Genomic DNA, 22,585 nt, shown 5'->3' on the forward strand with positions numbered 1-22,585 from the left:
CATTTTTATTCTGAAACACCTCAGATATACCTGTAAGGCTACACAATATTAAACACAGCAGGAAATCTTTGATTTACTCCCAAGCTGTCTTCAGGAAATGGACCCTGATTCCCAGGCTCCAGTGTCTCTCGTTGGTGAACTGCAGCCACAATGTCATGGATCAAAAACCCAGCTGCAGTACTGTCCCTGTCTCTGATCTCTGACAGTCACAAGATCCATTTAGACCCTTCTAAATTGTGCCTTTGCCTACATACTCAAGCAAATACAAAATTTTGACAATTCCATTTGCATTATATTGATAGAATAATACTGTTTTTTGGTAAAGCTATGGAGTCCCTTAAACTCAGCATAGTTTAGGAGCTCAGTATGTCTATTCCAGCTGTGGTTATGGTGTACTTTGGAAGTGCAGTCATAGTTATTTTCCATAGAATCCCTATGGTGTGGAAACAGGCCCTTCGGCCCAACAAGTCCACACTGACCTTCAGAGCACCCCAGCCAGACCCATTCCCCAAGCTCACCTAATCTAAACATCTCTGAACACTATGGGGCAATTTAGTATGGCCAATTCACTTAATCTGCACATTTTTGGATTGTGGGAGGAAATCAGGGCACCCAGAGGAAACGCACAGACACAGGGAGAATGTGTAGACTCCACACAGACAGTCGCCTGAGGGTGGAATCAAACCCAGGCCCCTGGCACTGTGAGGCAGTAATGCTAACCACTGAGCCACTGTGCCGCACTTTTTAAAAACCACTCTGATCTTCCTAGAATCCCTGCCGTGTGGAAGCAAGTCATTTGGCCCACTGAGTCTCCAAAGGACATCTCACACAGATCCACCCGCTACATTATCCCTATCACCCAGCATTTCCCATAGCTAATCCACTTAGTCTGCACATCCCTGGACAATTTTTAGCATGGCCACTCCACCTAACCTGCACATCTTTGGACTGTGGGAGGAAACCCACACACATACAGGGAGAATGCAAACTCCACACAGACAGTTGAACTGGAATCGGACCCAGGTCCCTGGCACTGTGAAATGTACAGAAATGTAGTCGCATCCTGTGCATAGCTGAATGGCACAAACAGCAGTGTGATGACAAGCAGCGATTTACATTTTGACCAGGGCAAATGCTCTTCTGTGAAACATTGCCCTGGGATCATTCATATCTATTGAAGAGGCAGTTGGGCCAACATTTATCATCTTCAGCATTGGCCTCTTCAGCAGTGCAGCACTTTCTCACGACTGAGTGTCAGCCTGAATTTTTAGAGATAGTAGGAACCGCCGATGCTGGAGAATCTGAGATAACAAGGTGTAGAGCTGGATGAACACAGCAGGCCAAGTAGCATCAGAGGAGCAGGAAGGCTGACGTTTCGGGCCTAGACCCTTCACCAGTTTTAGGCTTGGATTGAACCCATTACCTTCTGTCCCGGGGTGACAATGTTGCCCACTGAGTTGCAGCTACTCCCAGGTTGGTGCCCTCAGACACAGAGCTGACGGATTCCTGTGCCAGTCTTGGGCAAATTGCCAGAGCTGATGTATCACTCCCATTTCAGCTGCCAGAAGCTCTGATCCTCTCCAGTTATTGGCAATGAGGTACAGAGTGCTCAGGATGGGTTCCTCCTTCCCAATTCTTTACAACAGTAGCCGTCTGAATAAGATTCGGATTAATTTATTGGAGCCACATGTGCCTAAGTACAGTGAAAAGCTTTGTTTTGCGAGCAGTACAAGCAGGTCATAGCAAATGAGGACACACAGATGATCGGGTGCTTACGAGTGAGGCATTCAGGTTACAGTGCACAGGGGGTGCACAAAGCAAGACAATTTAGATTTAAAATTGTGGAACAGTTATAAGAAGTGCTTGAACAAGATCTGCTGTGGGAAGCTTGCGAAGAGATGCCTGGTGTCAGTGCCATCTTGAATCCATTTTTTCAGGGGGCAGTGGGGTGATGGTGCAGGCACAGTGACATCCAAGTTATTTCCTCTACTTCCTCTCCTCACTCGGGAACACCATCACCTGCAAGTTCCCCTCTGAGCCACTCACAATCCTGTCTTGGCTGTAGCTGGGTCAAAATCCTGGAGTTCTCTCCCTAGTGGCATTGGGGGACAACCTACAGCAAGTGGACTGCAGTGGTTCAAGAAGGCAACTCTACCACCTTCTCAAGGGGCAACTAGGGATGGGCAATAAATGTTTGCCCAGCCAGTGACACCCACATCCCAGGAATTAAAGTTTTAAACGTCTAATCTTACTCTGTAAGTAAACTGGGCCTGAGCCATTCTGCAGCTCTCCAGCAGATGGCACACAGGCTCCTCTTGTGACGTCCGGCTGGAAAGAGGGATTTCTGAACTGGAATTTCCAAATGACTCAGAATGAATCACCCAGCAATGTTCCCTAATATCTGGACTTCTGCTTCAGCCAATATTTCCAATATGTGGTGTGGGGCGATGGGCGGAGGTGGAACAAGATGAGAGGCATAGATAGAGTGGATAGTCAGAGACATTTTCCCAGGGTGGAAATGACTATCATGAGGGTGCATAATTTTAAGGTGTTTGGAGGAAGGTATAGGGGAAATGTCAGAGGTAGGTTCTTCACACAGAGAGTGGTGGGTGTGTCGAATGTGCTACCGGCAGTGGGAATGAAGTCCGATACTTTAGAGACTTTTAAGCGACTCTTGGATAGGCACATGGATGATAGTAAAATGTTGGGTATGCAGGGTAGATTGATCTTAGTAGGATAATAGGTCGGCACAACATCATGGGCCAAAGGGCCTGTACTGTGCTGTACTGTTCTATGTTTTAAGTGTAGTCTTTTTCTGAGAAGTCACATGGAATGTTCTGAGGAAGGTTTGAGCTGCAGAGATATAACACAGTGTGGAGCTGGAGGAACTCAGCAGGCCAGGTAGCATCAGACGAGCAAGAAAGTTGACGTTTCCGGTCAGGATGCTTCTTCAGAAATGGGAAGGGGAAGGGAGCTCAGAAATAAATAGAGAGAGGAGGGGTGGGGCTGGGGAAGGTAGGTGGGATGGTAATAGGTAAATGCAGGTAGGGAGTGGTGGGGATTGGTCGGTGAGGTGGGAGGAACGGACATGTGGGAGAGAAGATGGACAGTTTGTGTCAGGTCAAGGAGAGGGCCATAAGAAGGAGGATTGGCCATGGGATGAGGCTGGGGGTGGAGAGATTTTAAAACTGGTAAAGTCCACATTTAGACCATCGGGCTGTAGGCTCCTGAGTAGGAATATGAGGTGCTGCTCCTCCAGTTTCTGGGTGGCGTCGTTGTGAAACTGGAGTAGGCCCAGGATGGACATGTCGCCCAGGGAGTGGGAGGGGGAGTTAAAATGGTTCATGACTGAAGATGTTGTTGTTTGTCACAAACAGAGCGAGGGGCTCTACAAAGAGGTCTCCAAGCTTCCACTTGGTCTCACTGATGTAGAGGAGGCCACATCGGGAGCAGCGGATGTAGTCGAACACATTGATGGATGTGCCAGTGAACCTCTGTCTGATGTGAAAGGTTTGTTTGGGGCCTTGAATGGAGGTGAAGGGGGAGGTGTAGGGGCAGGTGTAGCACCTCCTGCGGTTGCAGGGAAACGTGCAGGGGGTGGTGGGACTAGTTGGGAGTGTGGAGTGGACGAGGGAGTCGCAGAGAGAGCGGTCCCTACAAAAGGCACATAGGCGTGGGGAGGGAAATATACCTTTGGCTGTGGGGTCAGATTGTAGGTGGCAGAAATGGTGGGGAATGATACGTTAGATATAGAGGTTGGTGGGGTGATATGTGAGGACAAGGGGGTTCTGTCTTTGTTTTTATTGCGGGGAGGGAGTGTGATGGCAGATGTGCAGGAAACGCAAGAGATGCGATCGAGATAATTTTCGACCACTGAAGGGGGCAAGTTGCAGTCCTTGAAATAAGAGAATATCTGGGATGTTTGAGAGTGGAACGCCGAATCTTGGGAGCAGATGCAGCGGATGCGGAGGATTTGGGAGTAGGGGATTGCATTCTTGCAGGAGGATGGGCGAGAGAAGGTGTAGTCTATGTGGCTGTGGGAGTCAGTGGGCTTGAAATAGATATCAGTTTCGAGGCGGTCACCAGAGAGAGAGACAGAGAGGTCCAGGAAGGAGAGAGAGGTATCAGAGATGGTCCAGGTGAACTTGAGGTTGGGATGGAAGGTGTTAGTAAAGTTGATGAACTGTTCAAGCTCCTCATGGGAGCACGAGGCAGCGACGATATAGTCATCGATATAGCAGAGGAAGAAGCGGGGGATAGTGCCAGTGTAGCAAAGGAAGAGGGACTGTGAGCAGCAGCTTCCTCAGGGCTCAGTGAGGATAATCCTCATTGGAGAAGGGGGTGCTGGAAGTCAGGAGGAATGATGGCTGGGTACTAAATGGAAACCTGACAAGTGGGAGGTCGCTGCAAGTATATTTCTCCAGGGTTTGAAACTTGCAGCTACACAGAAAGATTGGAGAGCCTGTGATTGTTTTCCTGAGAACAGAGAATGCTGGCGGTTACTTCATTCGAGGTGTATAAAACAGTGAGGGGCTTAGATAGCGTGGGCAGGGAACACCTGAGTCCCCTAGCCAAGAGCTCAGTATCCAGGAGGCACAGATTTAAGGTTTAGAAGAGACATGACAAAAAGCTTTGTCCCCCACAGAGGGTAGTGGATGTTTGGAATTCTCTGCCCAGTTTGGTGGTTGAGTTAGAAACTCTCACCTCATTTGAGAGAAACCTGCCTCTGTATCTGATTCATTGGAACTTGGAAGGCTATGAGCCAGGTTTGTAGCAAGTACATGCAGCTGGCACAGATATATCGTTAACTGAAGAGGAAGTAATTCCAAAGCACTCTTGTGATGGAGTGGTAGTGTTCCTACTTCTGGACTGGGGAGGTCTGGGTTCAAGTCCTACCTGCTCCAGTGGTATGTAATAAAGTTTCTAATCAGATTGATTGGAAAAATAGGTTTTTTTTTCAAACAATGGAAAGAATTCTAGAATTAGAAATGCTGGAAGATGGAGATTAGCTGAATGGCCTGTTTCTATTCTGTAACTTTTCAATGGTTCATGCAGTGAGTTATTGTCGTCTGAAAAGGTGGTGGAAGCAGATTTAAGTCTAACTTTCAAAAGTGAATTAGATAAACACTTGAAGGGGATTCATTTGCAAGACCACAGGAGACAGCTGAAGAAGCATGTAACTGGGGCTAATTAGATAACTCATTCAAAAGGGTCTGCACGGGCACACTGGGCTGAGTTGGGAGATTCAGTGAATTTATTGGGAGTTGCTGAATATTAATTGTTCAGAACTCAGCTGCAGGAAAACTGAACAAAGCAAATACCATGATCACAGATTTCTCTTCCTAAAGAGCATTAGTGAATCAGGCATTTTTTTTTCATCAATTGACAATGGTTACATATCATTATTAGACTAGTTTTTAACTTTAGATTTTTTATTCCCCCACCAAATTAAAATTTCGCCATCTGCCATAGTGGAATTCCCCATGTCCCCAGTACATGAGCCTGGGTGCTGAATTACTAACTCAATGATATACTCACTACACGCCCCCCCGGTGTGTGAGGCAGGGTGTATGAGGGTGGGCATATGTGAGGAGGGATGTGTGACACAAATTCTTTGGGGAGGGTTGGTGGTGGGGAGTGTGAGGGGTGAGGGGTGGGGGTACTGTGTGAGGGGTAGGGGGGGAAGTGTTTGATGGGTGCGGGGTGTGCATGAGGGGTAGGGTTGTGCAGGAGGGGTGGGGGTTGTGTGAGAGGGGTGGGAAATGATGTGCGACAGGCGGGGGATGGTGTGAGTTAAGGTCGCCCATAACTGGGCAGCACAAAATGGCCAACAACAGCCCATGGCTAATGCAGCAGAACAGGGCTGACAATAACATATACTCAAAGTTGATGAATGTGCATAAGACACAAATAATTACATTTAACATTTGTTTAATATAGTTTTCACAAGTAGAACAACTGCAACTCTGTAAAGACATAGATAATAACATTTACATTTGATAACAATAGCAGCTCAAGAGTGACACATAAGACATAAATGGTGGCTCAGTGGTTAGCATTGCTGCCTCACAGCGCCAGGAGCCCAAGTTCGATTCCACCCTCGGGCGACTGTCTGTGTGGAGTTTGCACATTCCCCCTGCGTCTGGGTTTCCTTTGGGTGCTCTGGTTTCCTCCCACAGTCCAAAGATGTGCAGGCTAGTTGGATTACATAGAACATAGAACAGTACAGGCCCTTCGGCCCTTGATGTTGCACCGACCTGTGAAACCAATCTGAAGCCCACCTAATCTATTCCATTATCATCCATATGTTTATCCAATGACCACTTAAATGCCCTTAAAGTTGGCGAGTCTACTACTTTTGCACACAGGGCATTCCACGCCCTTACTACTCTCTGAGTAAAGAACCTACCTCTGACATCTGTCCTATATCTATCACCCCTCAATTTAAAGCTATGTCCCCTCGTGCTAGCCACCACCATCCAAGGAAAAAGGCTCCCACTGTCCACCTATCTAATCCTCTGATCATCTTGTATGTCTCTATTAAGTCACCTCTTAACCTTCTTCTCTCTAACGAAAACAGCCTCAAGTCCCTCAGCCTTTTCTCATAAGACCTTCCCTCCATACCAGGCAACATCCTGGTAAATCTCCTCTTCACACTTTCCAATGCTTCCACATCCTTCCTATAATGCGGTGACCAGAACTGTACGCAATACTCCAAGTGCGGCCGCACCAGAGTTTTGTACAGCTGCAACATGACCTCATGGCTGCGAAACTCAATCCCTCTACCAATAAAACCTAACACACCGTACGCCTTCTTAACAACCCTATCAACCTGGGTGGCAACTTTCAGGGATCTATGCACATGGACATCGAGATCTCTCTGTTCATCCACACTACCAAGAATCTTACCATTAGCCCAGTACTCTGTATTCCTGTTACTCCTTCCAAAGTGAATCACCTCACACTTTTCCTCATTAAACTCCATTTGCCACCTCTCAGCCCAGCTCTGCAGCTCATCTATGTCCCTCTGTAACCTGTAACATCCTTCCACACTATCCACAACTCCACCGACTTTGGTGTCATCCGCAAATTTACTAACCCATCCTTCTACGCCCTCATCCAGGTCATTTATAAAAATGACAAACAGCAGTGGCCCCAAAACAGATCCTTGAGGTACACCACTAGTAACTGAACTCCAGGATGAACATTTCCCATCAACCACCACCCTCTGTCTTCTTACAGCTAGCCAATTTCTGATCCAAACCGCTAAATCACCCTCAATCCCATGCCTCCGTATTTTCTGCAATAGCCTACCATGGGGAACCTTATCAAACGCTTTACTGAAATCCATATACACCACATCAACCGCTTTACCCTCATCCACCTGTTTGGTCACCTTCTTAAAGAACTCAATAAGGTTTGTGAGGCACGACCTACCCTTCACAAAACCGTGTTGACTATCCCTAATCAAATTATTCCTTTCGAGATGATTATAAATCCCATCTCTTATAATCCTTTCCAACACTTTACCCACAACCGAAGTGAGGCTCACTGGTCTATAATTACCAGGGTTGTCTCTACGCCCCTTCTTGAACAAGGGGACAACATTTGCTAGTCTCCAGTCTTCTGGCACTATTCCTGTAGACAATGATGACATAAAGATCAAAGCCAAAGACTCTGCAATCTCCTCTCTAGCTTCCCAGAGAATCCTAGGATAAATCCCATCAGGCCCAGGGGACTTATCTATTTTCACACCTTCCAGAATTGCTAACACCTCCTCCTTATGAACCTCAATCCCGTCTAGTCTAATAGCCTGTATCTCAGTATTCTCCTCGACAACATTGTCTTTTTCCTGTAGTATTCAGGGATGTGTAGATTAGGTGGTTTATAGGGTACAGGTCTGGGTGGGATGCTCTGAGGGTTGGTGTGGACTCGTTGGGACAAAAGGGCCTGTTTCTATGCTGTAGGAATTCTATGATGATAAGAACATCTCACACTAATTAGTTGGTTAATCGATATTTATAGATATAGATTCCGAATTAGTGATAGAACTAAAAGCATTAAAAGGAAAAGATTCAAACTAGTTCCATTTTCTGATGAAGGGTCTAGGCCTGAAACGTCAGCCTTCCTGCTCCTATGATGCTGCTTGGCCTGCTGTGTTCATCCAGCTCTACACCTTGTTATTCCAGTAAAAGCAACCCCCTTATAGGGAGCAATGAATAAAGAGATTAGCCGACATTGGAATGTGGACTGAATGAACACATTAAGACACAACTTGTTAGCTAAAGAATTCTAACATTAGGTGTAACCAAATAACTTTGTTGGAACTGATCAAAAATCAATATTCTGTTGTATTTCCTATAATGAGGAATTTAAAAGATTCCTGAAGTGATAGGCAAGTGTCTAATTAATATGCAGTTAACATAGTGCAGCTGGCAAACGTTACTTGAATACAATAGCCAATGTGAAAAGCCTCAAGAAGGGAGATAAGAGTGTGGAAAACATCATGACGGACGAGGGGTGGACCACAAGCCTGTCTATCTCTGTTGTTTTGCTGAAGCATGCTTAAATTGTGTAAAATGCTGTACTAGAGAGCCAATTACAGATGGATAACTCGGCTCTGCTGGCCAATACTAATCAAAGTTGGGCGGGGGGGTGCATGTGTGCTCTAAGCTTAAACTGTATAAATTAAGACATTCTGAAGTTTTTTTGTGTGCCTTTTTGCTGTGCTGAAACTGATATGTAAATCGCAATAAAGGTCACCTGAATCTGCCCTGCAACTCATAGAAAATATGAGATCTAACAGTGTGTGATGGGAGGAGGTGGTATGTGAAGGATAGGGAGGTTGTGAGGATTTGGAGAGTGTATGAGGGTTGGGGGTTGCATGTGAGAGGTAGAAGGGTGTGTATGAAGAGCAGGGATTGCGGGGGGGAGGAATGCGAGGGATGGTGGGTGTGTCTATTCTCACTTCAAATAGTCAATGAAGAGTTGAAAGCTGGTAAAGCATTTGCTGAAATCCTGTGACTTTGTCCAGTCTAACTCCAGGGCTGCACTACACAGACATCAGGTCAGCATCGCTGCCTCGACAGCAATTAGGGTTGGGCAATAAACATTGGTTTAACCGGTACTTGCATTTCCTTCTAGGTCATTAGAAATAAATCTTGGGGGAAAGTAGGCAATAAATGACATCATTAAAGGAAATGAATCATTCCTCAGCTGCGGGTGCATATAAAGCTGAGCATCTACGCGAAGCAGGCAGAATACACAATTTGTGTTCGCAGGGCAAAGTGTGCAAATAGTCATCAGCTGATTTTTATTACCAAGGTAAGTGATTCTTTGTTTTTCTAATAATTAGCCTTGAGGTTTATTTCTGAAGTGATGGAATCAAATGGGAAGTTCATTAGGTCACGTGGTTAGACTACACCTAAATTTTGAAATAGTAGGAACTGCCGATGCTTGAGAATCTGAGATAACCAGGTGTAGAACTGGATGAACACAGCAGGCTTGTTCATCCAGCTCTACACCTTTTTTATCCTAAATTCTGAAAACAGCTGTATTTTGACAAAAAGAATAAATGGGTATTGCACGACTGGAGTTTGACACACAACCAGCTTGACACAGGCTGGTACTCGTTATGCTGGAGGGATGATCTAATGAAGATCTTTACCTTTCTGGAAAAAGTTTGATGGATTCAATTTAAGTTTCCTCTCATTTTTGGTGCAGTGCAAGGAACACGGGACTCAATGTAATAAATATATTTCTACTCATGTGGTGGGTGGCCAACCAAAATTAGGAAGCAGGACAATCACTGATGAACCCAATTTGGAATTCAGGAGAAATGTCTTTCTTTCACCAGAGTATTGGTGAGAATGGAACTCGCTCCCACGGGGAGAAGTGAATATCATTTCAAGGGGGAATTCTGGTTAAACAATGAGGGAGAAAGTACTTTGCTGATGCTGGGTTGGGATTGATAAAAGGTTTATGTGCAGCATTAGCACCAGTAGGAGCAGATGGACTGACTGGCCTGTTTCTATGCTGTAAAACTCACCACAATTTTATTAGTCTCACCAACATGAGACACCAAACCTAGGACTGGACAGAAAAATGGGTTTTGATTAAAAAAATCTGCATCCTCTGAAAGGCAAGGTATCCCTGGAGGTGTGGGTTGGGGGAAGCAGCTGCATCCTCTTCTGATAGTTCCCAAACAGCAATCTGACAAAATAGAAATGAGGAGCAGGAGCATTTGAGCCTGTTTCCCTCCCATACAGAGTCATAGAATCCCTACAGTACAGAAAGACACCATTTGGCCCCTTAAGTGACCCTCCAAAGAGCACTACACCCAGACCCACTCCATCCCCATAACTCCACATGGGGGTTCTTACCATGGCTAATCCACCTAGCCTGCACATTCCTGAACACTATGGGGCAATTTAGTATGGCCAATCCATCTAACCTGCACATCTTTGGCCTGAGAGGGGAAACTGGAGCACCTGGAGGAAACCCACACAGATATTGGGAGAACATGCAAACTCCACATACTCACCTGAGGCTGGAATTGAACCCATGTCCCTGGTACTGAGGCAGCAGAGCCACCCCTTTTAAGTATCCTTCTGTACTTAAAGAATTAATAGATTTCCAGCTGTGAGTAACTGTGAATTGTATGCACCTTTTATACTGTTGTTTTCATTGTGAAGGGAATACTGGGCACAGCTTAGATTCAATCTTGCTGAAGTTTACACGACTTCTCAAGTGTACCTTCTGTCTGCAGCCTCCCAACACTTCTTGTATCTGAACTTACACAGATTTTGTGCAACGACTGAATCTGCAGTGTACAGGTGAACACATATGAACTAGGAGCAGAAGTAGGCCATTCTTCTCCTCGAGTCTGTTCTGCCATTCAATATGATCCTGGCTGATCTGTTAGTTTTTTTTTGAATTCCATGTTCCCATCTACCCTCAATTCTCTGCCAAATAGGAATCTATCCACCTCCACCTTTTCAAAAAAAAAATTGAATGACCACCCCCCACCTCACCCCAACTCTCATCTTCTGAGGCAAGGTTGAACAACCCTCTGAAGAGGAGGGGGGGAAGAAACTCCTCTTATCTCCGTCTTAAAAGGACATCTCATCTTTTTCAAATATTACCACTCCACCCCACCCGACACCCAATTCGGGGCTGATCCACAATAAGAAATATCCTTTCCACACCCACCTTGCCAAGTTATTCTTATACACTCAATCAAATCACCCCTCTCTCTTCTAAGGACAAGTGAAAACAAGTTCAGCCTGTCCAATCCATCCATGGGAGACAAACCCCTTACTCCAGGGATCAATCCAGTAAATCTTCCCTGAGCCATGTCCTATACATTTCATTCTTCCCTTTAGTATGGAGACCAAAACTGTGCACAGCATTTGGTTTTCTTTTGGACTCACCAATGCCCTGTATAATTGAAGCTTAACATCTTTATGGTTATATTAAATTCCTCTTGCAATAAAGGCTAGCATCCCATTAACCTTCTTGATTAAATGCTGTGTCTGCATAAAAGTAAAATCACCATAGTCTCACTCTCACATTAGACATACAACTGGTCACCAGCTGCAACATTAAGAAGGTGGGAACTTCATGGTAACCTCAACCAGTGGCAGGAATTGAAGTGACACTGTTGGTATCGTCCTGCATTGCAAACCATAGTCATCTGAGTCATCTGCCCAGTTTTCCGCTTTAAAATACATTGAAATGATTAACTTCAACCACTTCCTGTGTGATAGCAAGATGTACATTCTCATTTATCATGTGTTAGAAAGGGTACTAATGCTGATAGCTACTAGAGTTAAATTTGTGTGATTGAATTTAATGAGAAATGAACAGGCAAACACAGGAATCAAAATTGGATTCAGGTCTGAGGTATCTCATGGTTATTCAGCCTCAGCCCTTTGTCCTCGAGCAAAGTTGATTGTGGATTTATTTGTTTTTATGCTACACGATGAAAACATTTGGACAATCTCAGCAGGTCTGACAGCATCTGTAGAGAGAGAAACAATGTTTTGAGTCTGATATGGCTTCCTCGAAACTCTTCTCTGCTGAATAGCACTCTGTCTCTGGGTCAGAAGGTGATCCAGCCTAGCTCTGGAGTCCATGATCCATACTGAGACTGTCAATGCAGTGCTGAAGGAATGCTACACTGTTGAAAGGGAGTTCTTCTGGGTGAGGCTGTGGGTTTTTATTCCCCATTCCCCTGATGTGTCAGATTTACTCTGGATAGCAGTAACCCAAAGCAGTTTTTACAATAGAGTGCAACCAATGATCTTTATTAAGGCAAAGTGCACTACAAATATACTGCAATAATCTTACTCTCATAATGTTTATAATCTCAAGTGAATCCTTTTATGTAGACTGGTCCAAAGATCAGACCAGAACAGGTGATCAGCCTGTCCTGTCGCCAATTGTAGGCACTGCTCAGTTGCACTCCTCCCTGAGCTAGTTAATTTTTGCTGTCAGGCAAGGGCTTTTTAATGCTTTTCTTCCATTCAAAGAAGCTATACGTTTAGACTCCTGTCACTCTCCAGCAAACTTTAGGGTAATATGTACAGACATTTAAACTGAAATGTCACTGCGTGATTTTAAAAATCACATGACAATTTTGAAGAGGAGTTATCCCGTGCCCTGGTCAATCCTTATCTTTCAATCAATATCTGAAACAGATGATTGGGTAACTGCTGTTTGTGGGATCTTGCTGTGTGCGTTGGGTTGGCCCATTTCTCTACATAAATCTGTAACTGTAACTGCCCTTTCAAATTACTTCAACTGTAAAGTACTTTGGAATGCCCTACTGCTGTGAAAGATACCAATTTTTTTTTAAATAAATGTCTTTACTTTTTGCCTTTATCAGCACACATGAATAACTGTTGAAATCTCAAAGCCTGTTACATCTGTGGATCGACACTTTTTACTGAGTCCAAGAGGAATACTGAAGATAAGCTGAACAAGAAAATTAACATCCAGCTGAGTTAGACACCAGAAGAAACAGGCTAAATACTTGGATTTATAATTGACCTCACTACATCTGTGAAACAGGTAAAACCATTATCCGAAATTATTTTTGACTCTGACTACTTACCAGTATGTAGACTCAAGTCGCTGAGGTCCTTTGCCAAATACATCACTCACCTGACCAAGGTGACTGTTGGGAATTAATAGTTACACTCTGGATATATCTAGAACAGTATCCATGGGGAAGTGGTCTGGGCTGGTAACTGGTTGGATTGATAATATAACGACTCAATTGTAAATGATTCTCATGATTCATTATTAATGTTCTTTTTATTCTATTAATGTCTGTTATCCTGCAAGAAATGGAAAAGTGGCAGGAACTGAGACCAGTTGCATTCGAGAATGGCATCTTGTGGCTTGAAGGTATGTTTTTTTTTAAATGTTTGGTATTTGGGAAGAAAATTGAAGTAAGAAGCAAACTCTGAACCCAATGTTGGATTGGAAAACTCACCACCTAAAACGGGAATTGAGGTCGCTGTTCATCCCGTCAATTCTGGGGAATTTGTTGAAGTCATACAGACTTAACTGTTGCCTCTTCCAACAAAGCTGTTTATTCTTTTACAGAATCAACCTAACATGGATCAGAAGTTGCTGGAAAAGCTCAGCAGGTCTGGCAGCATCTGTGAAGAAAAAACCGAGTTAACGTTTCAGGTCCAGTGACCACTCCTCCGAACTGATGGTAGCTAGGAAAGTGTTGGTTTATATGCAGAAGATAGGGAGGTCCAACCCATCTCCTGCACTTCCGTCCTCACCCCATCTTTTCCCTCCTGCAACAGCAATAGGGTTCCCCTTGTCCTTACCTAACATCCCACCAGCATCCACATCTAGAAGATCATCAGATGCCATTTCCACCACCTCCAGTGAGATGCCACCACCAGACACACATTCCCCTCCCCTCCCATGTCCACCTTCTGCAGGGACTGTTCCCTCCAGGACATCCTGGTCCACTCTTCCTTCATGCCCCACAGCCCACACCACCTTCCCTTGCAGCCACCAAATGTGTAACACCTGCCCATTTACTTCCTCCCTCCCCAGTATCCAAGAGCCCAAACATACCTTCCAGGTGAAGCAGCACTTCACCTGCACCTCCCAGAATCTAGTCTACTACTTTCATTGCACACAATGTGGTCCCCTCTACATTGGGGAAACGAAACGTAGACTGGATGATGACTTCACAGAACATCTACATTCTCTCGCAAAAAAGACACTGAGCTTCCAGTTGCCTGCCACTTTAACACACCACCCTGTTCCGTGGCCACCATCTCTGTCTCTGGCTTGCTGCAGTGTTTCAGCAAAGCTTAGCACAAACTGGAAGAACAACACCTCATTTTCCGCTTCAGGACCCTGCAGCCCTCCGGACTCGCTATCGAGTTCAATAATTAATCAGCCCCCTACCCCATACACCACGCCTTGTTATTCGCATCATCTGCCATTACACACTACCTATTGTTAGTCACTAACAATCCCCATTAACAGCTATTCACCTCCTAGCCAGATCAACTACTTTGTCTATCCAACTGCTGTTCTCTCTTTGGGCTCTATCCCTACCTAATCGTTACTCCTTTATCCCCACCCCTCCTTATCTTCTGCATATAAACCAACACTTTCCTAGTTACCATCAGTTCTGCGGAAGCATCACCAGACCTGAAACGTTAACTCTGATTTTTCTTCACACATGCCGCCAGACCTGCTGAGCTTTTCCAGCAACTTCTGTTTTGTTCCTGATTTACAGCATCTGCAGTTCTTTCAGTTTTTATCTAACACAGTTCAACATAGGCAGAGACTTGATGACTGCAACATAAGTGCATGAATGCAACACATAAACATAACAAGCACAGAAGTGGTGGCACAGTGGATTATCACAGAACAAGTAATCCAGTGTCCAAGATTAATGCCTAGGGGACATAGGTTTAAATTCCAAATCTGCTCTTGCTCTCCAGTCTGAAGGAATTATTTTATGTCAATTTTTGTGAGTGGTAATGTATTACAGTTCACTTGGAATCTGAGATGCTGTAGTGACAAGGACTTTTAAATGCATGTTGTAGTCAACGTTCTCTGTAAATTGAAACTAGAACAGAAGTTGCTGGAGAAACTCGGCAGGTCTGGCAGCATCTGTGGAGAGAAAGAAACACATTTAACGTTTTGTTTTCAGCTACCCTTCTTCAGAAATGGAACCGAATTACAGGGAATATTGACTACGACATGCATTTAAAAGTGCTTATTACCACAGATTCTGAGTGAACATCCGCAAAAATTGACAAAAAAAATTTCCTTCAGACTGGGGAGCAAGATTTGTCCAAACTGAGGCAAATTCAGAAAGTTACAGTCTTGTGGGGGCAATTGGGGTTCCTTGCAATTTAACCAGAAATTGCTCCAACATCGTTGTGCTGCACTTGGGGAACTTCATGCAGCTATTAACACATTGCAACTTTGCAACACAGAAATTTTATCCATTTTGCATGCGCAGGATGTGAACACTACCAAAGATGGAAAAAAAAATTTGAAATTTTGAAAAGCCCCAGCTCTCAAAATATCAATATCTGATCGGATGCTGGGTGTGAATGGAAAAACATAATTATATACAAATCTAACCCGCTCAGAGATAGAGAGGTGGATCTGTTTCCATTAAAACTAAAACTAAAAATTTTAACTTTTTGATCAGGTGCTTGGGTGTTTTTGGGCTGTTTGAGCAATAGTCATACTGCACAGAAGAGTCCCTTCAGCCCATCAAGTCTGTACTGATCTATCTACATTAACCCCACTCTTCAGTACTTGGACCATAACCTTGAATGTTATGACATTTCAAGTGCTCATCCACATACAATCCATCAGTTTGAACTAGCCAAGGCATTACGTAGAACCAAAATCAGAAATTGCTGTAAAAACAGGTCAGGCAGTATCTTTGGAGAGAAGCAAAATTAACCTTTCGGTCTAGTGACCCTTCTTCTGAATGCTGCCAGACCTGCTGAGTTTTTCAAGCAATTATTGTCTTGCTTCCGATTTCCAGCATCTGCAGTTCTTTTGGTATTTTTTTAAGGGATTTCATGGATCTGAAATGATCTGAGGACATTTAAATTTAAGTGAAAGGATTTAATTTTCTCCTTCCCTTCAGCCTGTTCTCTTGGACAATCTGATATCAGCCTTGGTTTAAGTTATGGATGATAGCATTTCAAAGCCTCTCAACCCAAAGGCTAAAGCAAAAACAAACTGCTCTCTGGTGACTGGACAGCAAACTAATTCTTAAACATAAACCCACAGACTTCCTGGTGTGTGGTAATTCAGTAAGAGCTATAAAATTGCTTTAGTGAGTGCAAAGAACAGATCCACTTAATGAGCTCAGATTTTTACATCTCTCATGTTGATCATCAAATGTTTAAGGTTCAGAAAAAGCTTTTTTTTAAAAGAATTGTTTTTAGTCATTGCTGATTATTTTGAATTATCTGTTGTGACACATTGCAGTCAGGTATTTAGTACTCTGTGGGTTAAACTCACCTGATTCTCAACCCAGAAAATGAGATGGGGCTTTAACTTTGTTAACCATCAGCTGTCGATAACACTCCCCTCTGGGTCAAAAAGCCACAGGTTCAAGTCCCATTCTTCAGAGCTGACTTCAGAAACTAAAATGGAGCTGCAGAGCAGTACTGAGAGAATGTGGTCTTCCATATGGGACATTGAGTGCCATGCACAAATTCCCAAAACACTTTTTTACTGGTCTTTTTTTTTTCTTTTGGCATGTAGTATCTGTTGAGATGTAAGCACTATGACCGAACTAATGCGGACAGCAAATTCTCACTCGGAATTGTGAGATAACTAAGCAGAGCTTCTGGTTTTTCAATGAATGAGGGATAAGTGCCAGGCAGTAATCCTGAAGGACTCGCCTGCACTGTGACTATTTGTTGGTGCCTCAGTTTAACATTACATCTGAGAGGCGGCACCCACACATTGCAGCATTCTGCAATGCAAGTGTCTGCCCAGCTTAATACTCTGGGTTGGAGCCTCTTCAGTAAGGGGTGAAAGTACTACCCACTGATCTATAGCTGACAATATATCACTCAAGTTTATTTTGCTGTTAATTTTTGATTGATTTAAAACCGATACAGCAATCACTGAAGAATTAATTCTTTCTTTCTCTTTGTTTTTTAAAAACCTGTGTGGAAACATGAAGAATTTCATAGAGGTAAGATATGGAAACTTCCAAATATTTAAATGTAAAGAGTTTATTTTCACAGTTCCATCTTCCAATAGTATAGCATAGAATCCCTACAGTGTGGAAACAGGCCCTTTGGCCCAACTAGTCTACACTGACCCTCCTAGCATCCCACCCAGACGCATTCCTCTATAACCCACCTAAGCTACACATCCCTGAACACTACAGGCAATTTAAGCATGGCCAATCCACCTACCCTGCACATCTTTGGACTGTGGGAGGAAACCAGAGCAGCATTAGGAAACCCACGCAGACACAGGGAGAATGTGCAAACTCCACACAGACAGTCGCTCGAGGGTGGAATCAAACCCAGATCCCCGGTACTGTGAGGCAGCCATGCTAACCACTGAGCCACCGTCAGACAGTTCATTCCATCTCCTTGACATCTCAACATTAAGTTTGTTTTCTCTGCTATTTGAATGCTGTCAATGATCTATTTAAATCCTTTGTAAATACATTAAAGAAATAAGTTGCATTTCTACAGCACCTTGCATGACATCATTAAAGTACTTTTGAAGTGTAGTCCCTCATAATAAATGAAGCAGGACAACCAATTTGTACACAGCAACTCCCCACAAACAGTTATATGATAATGACAAGATCATGTGTGCTTTTTAATGATGTTAAATCTATTGCTCTTCTTTGGAATAGTGGCTATAGGATCCTTTAATGTTCTGCTGGGAGAGCAAACAGAATCACTGGTTTGACAGCTCATCCTAAAGACAGCGGTTTGGGCAGCACAGCACTCCCTCTGATCCGTTTGCTTTATAGTGGGACTGGAAGCCATGACCTTCTGCGTCTGAGGGGAGAGTGCTGCCCTCTGAGCTACGGTTGACAATTCTGGGAATGGGAGTGATGGTGAGGGTCAAGCATTGGTGAGGAGATACTATGAAGCTACAAGAATAGGGGTGCACACTGGAGAGATGACACTTTCAGTGAAAGAACCCAGGCAGGTGATAGCGTAGAGGTGTTGTTGCTAGACTTGTATTCCAGAAATTGTGGTAATTCTCTGGGGACAGAAAATGGTGAAATTTAAAGAAATGGAAAAAATTGCTAACCAAATGGTGACCATGTAACCACTGTAAATTATGGTCACACCTGTTTGGTTCCCTACTGCATTTCTAGGGAAGGAAATCTACCATCCTTACCTCATACCTTGATTCCAGACCCACAGCAATATGGTTGACTCTTAATTGATCTCTAAAATGGCCCAGCGGGCCCAGTTGTGTTAAACAGCTTAAATTCCTCAAAGGAATGAAATCAACCTGGAAATGACAACTACAAACTCAGCCCTGTTGACCCTGCCAAGTTTGGCCTTCGTATCAGGCAGGCTGTACCAAGATAGGAAGAGCCTTCTCACTGACTAGTCAAGTATCAGCCATATGCATGCAATCATGCCTTACAAACAACACCATGACTTGGTCTGTACTGCTTATGTGACAGGACAGATCGGTAACACAGTGGTATAGTTAGGACAGAATTGCCCTGGGAGTTTCCAACGTTGATGTCTCATGACATCAAGTCAAACATGGACAAGGAAATCTTCTCCTGACTACTTTGTATCAAACCCTTGCCTCTTGGCTGATGAACCAGTGCTCCTACAAGCTGAACACTCCGTGCAAGAAGCACTGAGGGTGGAGGGAACTGAATGTACTCCGAGTGGGGGACTCCCCATCAAGAGGGATTCAGTAGTACTAGTACTGACTGAGCTGACCAAGTCCTAAAGGAAAAAGCTGCGAGACTGGGTCTGCAGCTGGTGCTGAGGGAAAAAACTCCCCAGTCTGCCTGTAATTAATGCATCTGTCCATGTCTTATTCTCACATTGAGTATACCCTCCATGTTGTGTGACACTGCTACAGTACTTACTGGGATAGATTTTGAACATAGAATCCCTACAGTGCAGAAAGTGGCCACTCAGCCCATGGAGTCTGTACTGACCCTCTGATCATGGCTCTTATCATGGCTAACCCATCAACCGGCACATCCCTGGGCACTACAGAGCAATTTAGCATGGCCAATCCACTACCTTACAAATTTTAGACAGTGGGAGGAAACCCATACAGACACAGGGAGAAAGTGCAAACTCCACCCAGACAGTTACCCAAGGCCAGAAGTGAAACCAGGTTCCTGGTGCTGTGAGGCAGTATTGCTAACCACTGAGCCACCATGTGACCCCAATTCTCTGTAGACAAGTAACAAACAAGACCACAAGCTGTTTATGCTTGTTAGAGGTAAGGATATAGGGGACAGTGGACACTTAAGGAACTCTGCCATCCCAAAATACTGAGAATGCATTAAAGTTTTCAAATTGAGCCTGATTTTTCCAAGAAGTTACAATCCTATTCACTTTGATCATGACTCTTTCAGAAGTGTGGAGCCATAATTCCATTCCGACAATTCCCTCTGTGCAGAACTGTTGGAGGAAGGCCATCCATGGGGGTGGTGGTGTTCCCATTGTTATTGTTTGTGGTGGATGTCACTGGCTCTGGAGGTGTTTCCTGTTTTGAATTTGGTGGGAATTGTCATTTTAGAAAAGGCTCTTCTTGGTGCTGTTGCCTGACTGTAAAACACTTCATCTTTGTTTAGATTTTTTGGAAGACTGTCTCGAATTTTCATACAAGGACACAGTGTTTGTGAAGGATTTTCATCAGAAACTATTGGTATTCACAGGAAAAGAAAGATGTAGGAAAGCAGAATTTCGTGATCTGATTAAGAAAGAAAAAGTTGATGGTATGTTTGTTTCTGTTGGGAAACTTAAGTGAATAATCAATGAAAAATTTGCTCCATTTGTAAGTGCTGATTAAATTTATTTTCTCGTTTTGTTAGGTGTTTAAGTATGTACTGAGGGGACAACCAATTGGAAAAAGCATAATAATTTATAATTGAGAAGATTAGACCACAGCAACATATCATGTGCCTGTTGGGTCTACAGTGTGTTGCTGTATTTGGGCGATTTATATAAAAGAACTGTGGAATGACTGCAGCATAGCAAGAGGCCTGGCAAGCCTGTGTCTCTGTCTGTCGTTCATTCGTTCTTTCTTTCTTTCCTCCTTTCTTCCTCCCACCCACCATTTCGAACTTTTAGATGGTGATCCAGATCCTGCCCCCTCTACACCACACTCTCAGGCAATGAACTCAAGATCTGAACATCCTCTGCATGACAGCTTTTCCTCTTGTAACCATTGTCTCTTTTGCCAATTACTTTAACTGTGCCCTCTGATTCTCAATTTTGCACCATAGGCAAGTTTCTGATTCTCTATTCACCAAAAGCTCCCATGGTTTTGAACATATCTGTCAAGTCTCCTCTTAGCCTCGTCTTCTCTAAGGAAAACAGTCCCAACTACTCCAATTTCTCAACTGAACTGAAGTTCATCATCCCAGTTCTCCACCCTGTCTAATACCTTCAAATCCTTCCTAAATTGTGTTGCCCAGAAGTGACCATTCACCAATCCAAATGTTGTGTCAGCAAGAGCCATCTATTCATTTCCCACCCTGTTGGTACAACACTGATTCTGAAACTTACTTGGTATCCCGTAGCCACTGCTAGCTCAGTCTCTGTGCCATGCTTGGTTCCTGTCCCAGCTACATTGGCTGGCCAATCAGTGGACAATTGGCAACAAGCTGTAAAATTACAATCCTCACCTTACCTCTTTTCCACCCCCGCCCCGCCCCCAACAATCCCTGTCACACAGGCATGAGACACAAAGCACCGTCCATTTTATCTGTCGCTGGGGTCAAAATCATGGAACTCCCTTTCCAGCAGCTGTGTTACTGAGATCATTAAAGTTCAAGAAGCCTGTTCACCATCACCACCTTCACAAGGCCTAATTAGGAATGGGCAATAAACACTGGCCTTGCTTGTGACACCAAAATCCCATGAATGAATCATGAAGTTCCTGTACCCAAACACTTGCTGTAAAACCCAAGATTCCATTATATCCTCATCTGACCAAATTCACTTCTGCTGTTTTTAATAACTTGTGCATCTGAGCTCCCAACTCCTTCTGATCTTCCCCCTCACCCAGTCTATCCCATTTGCAAAGGTAATTATTTAGATATGATAAAAATGGAAGAGTGATGTGAGCATATAGAAATTAGCTGCTGATTCTCTCTTTAGTCACTAATTTGATTTTTTTATGTGAAATCCCTCTGTGATTTAGCAATGAGTCCTGACAACTTAGCGAATGGTAAGTTATTAAATTATTCAGAACTGAACATCTAAAAATACACAAATTACAATGAGTGGATGTGAAACTGGTCACTCCACAATGTCTGATTCTCCAATCTGCAACTTTTAGGGGTTTCATTGTACTGAGAAGGCAGAGGGTAAAGCTCTTGTGGCCAGTGGTAGTGTCTCCCTCTGGGTTAGAAAATCCAGATTCAAGTCCCATCCAGTTCCAGAGGTGTTTATAACACATCTGAACATGTTTTTCACAATTGTGGACTTCGCAATTTTTAATCATAGAATCCCTACAGTTTGGAAACAGGCCCTTCAGCCCAACAAGTCCACACTGAACTTCAGGGCGTCCCACCCAGACCCATCCCCCTGTAACCCACGTAAGCTACACACCCTGGAACACTATGGCCAATTTAGCATGGCTAATCCACCTAGCCTGCACATCTTTGGACTGTGGGAGGAAACCCACGCAGACATGGGTAGAATTTGCAAACTCCACACAGACAGTCGCTCGAGGGTGGAATCAAACCTGGGTCCCTGGTGCTGTGAGGCAGCAGTGCTAAGCACTGAGCCACCGTGCTGCCCCACATAAAGTTAGTCAAAGAGCTGCCTTTTCAACAAGGAAGGAAGGAAAAGTTTGGGTTTTTCAAGGGAAAGATGGTCTGTCAGCTGTCTTAAAGCTCAATCATTAATTAGCAGAAGATGACACAGAATGGTGACCTGTGTGTTAGATCAAAACTAACTCTCTGGAGCCCTTGCTAGGGCTGATTTTTGGAGCAGGGGCTTAAAGCTGCCCAGGAGATTACCCACAAAGCCATCAGGTAATTGCACCATCTAGGGGTGGTATAGAGCCCCTCAGAGGAGGACAGGGGAGTGGATCTTGAATCTGAGCTGAGTTAGATCACGCTCAGTCATAGATTAGACCCAACTGCTCAATATCCTGAAACTGGGCCTTAACACCAGTTTGTACTGGCTCTATGACTGTCGTCCAACACCTCAGCCAAATAGCATTTGACCCTAGCTCATTGATAGAGGAGGGCAATTCGAACAGCGAAAGTATCACAGTCCATCTAGATCCTAATCCCACCTCATGAACACATCTTCACAGAAGGGGGCTTGTGTGAGGAAGGGGAGATTACAGCAAAATTTGC

At 44.1% G+C, this 22,585-nt stretch overlaps 1 protein-coding gene across 1 annotated transcript in view; it reads left to right on the plus strand.

The window, feature by feature from the left end:
• Window positions 1–22,585, plus strand: part of LOC109919114 (coatomer subunit delta) — a 315,806-nt gene that overhangs the window by 207,934 nt on the left and 85,287 nt on the right. The window lies entirely within an intron of this gene.

Source organism: Rhincodon typus, chromosome 32 (genome assembly GCF_021869965.1).
Source record: "Rhincodon typus isolate 14 chromosome 32, sRhiTyp1.1, whole genome shotgun sequence".
Classification (NCBI taxonomy): domain Eukaryota; kingdom Metazoa; phylum Chordata; class Chondrichthyes; order Orectolobiformes; family Rhincodontidae; genus Rhincodon; species Rhincodon typus.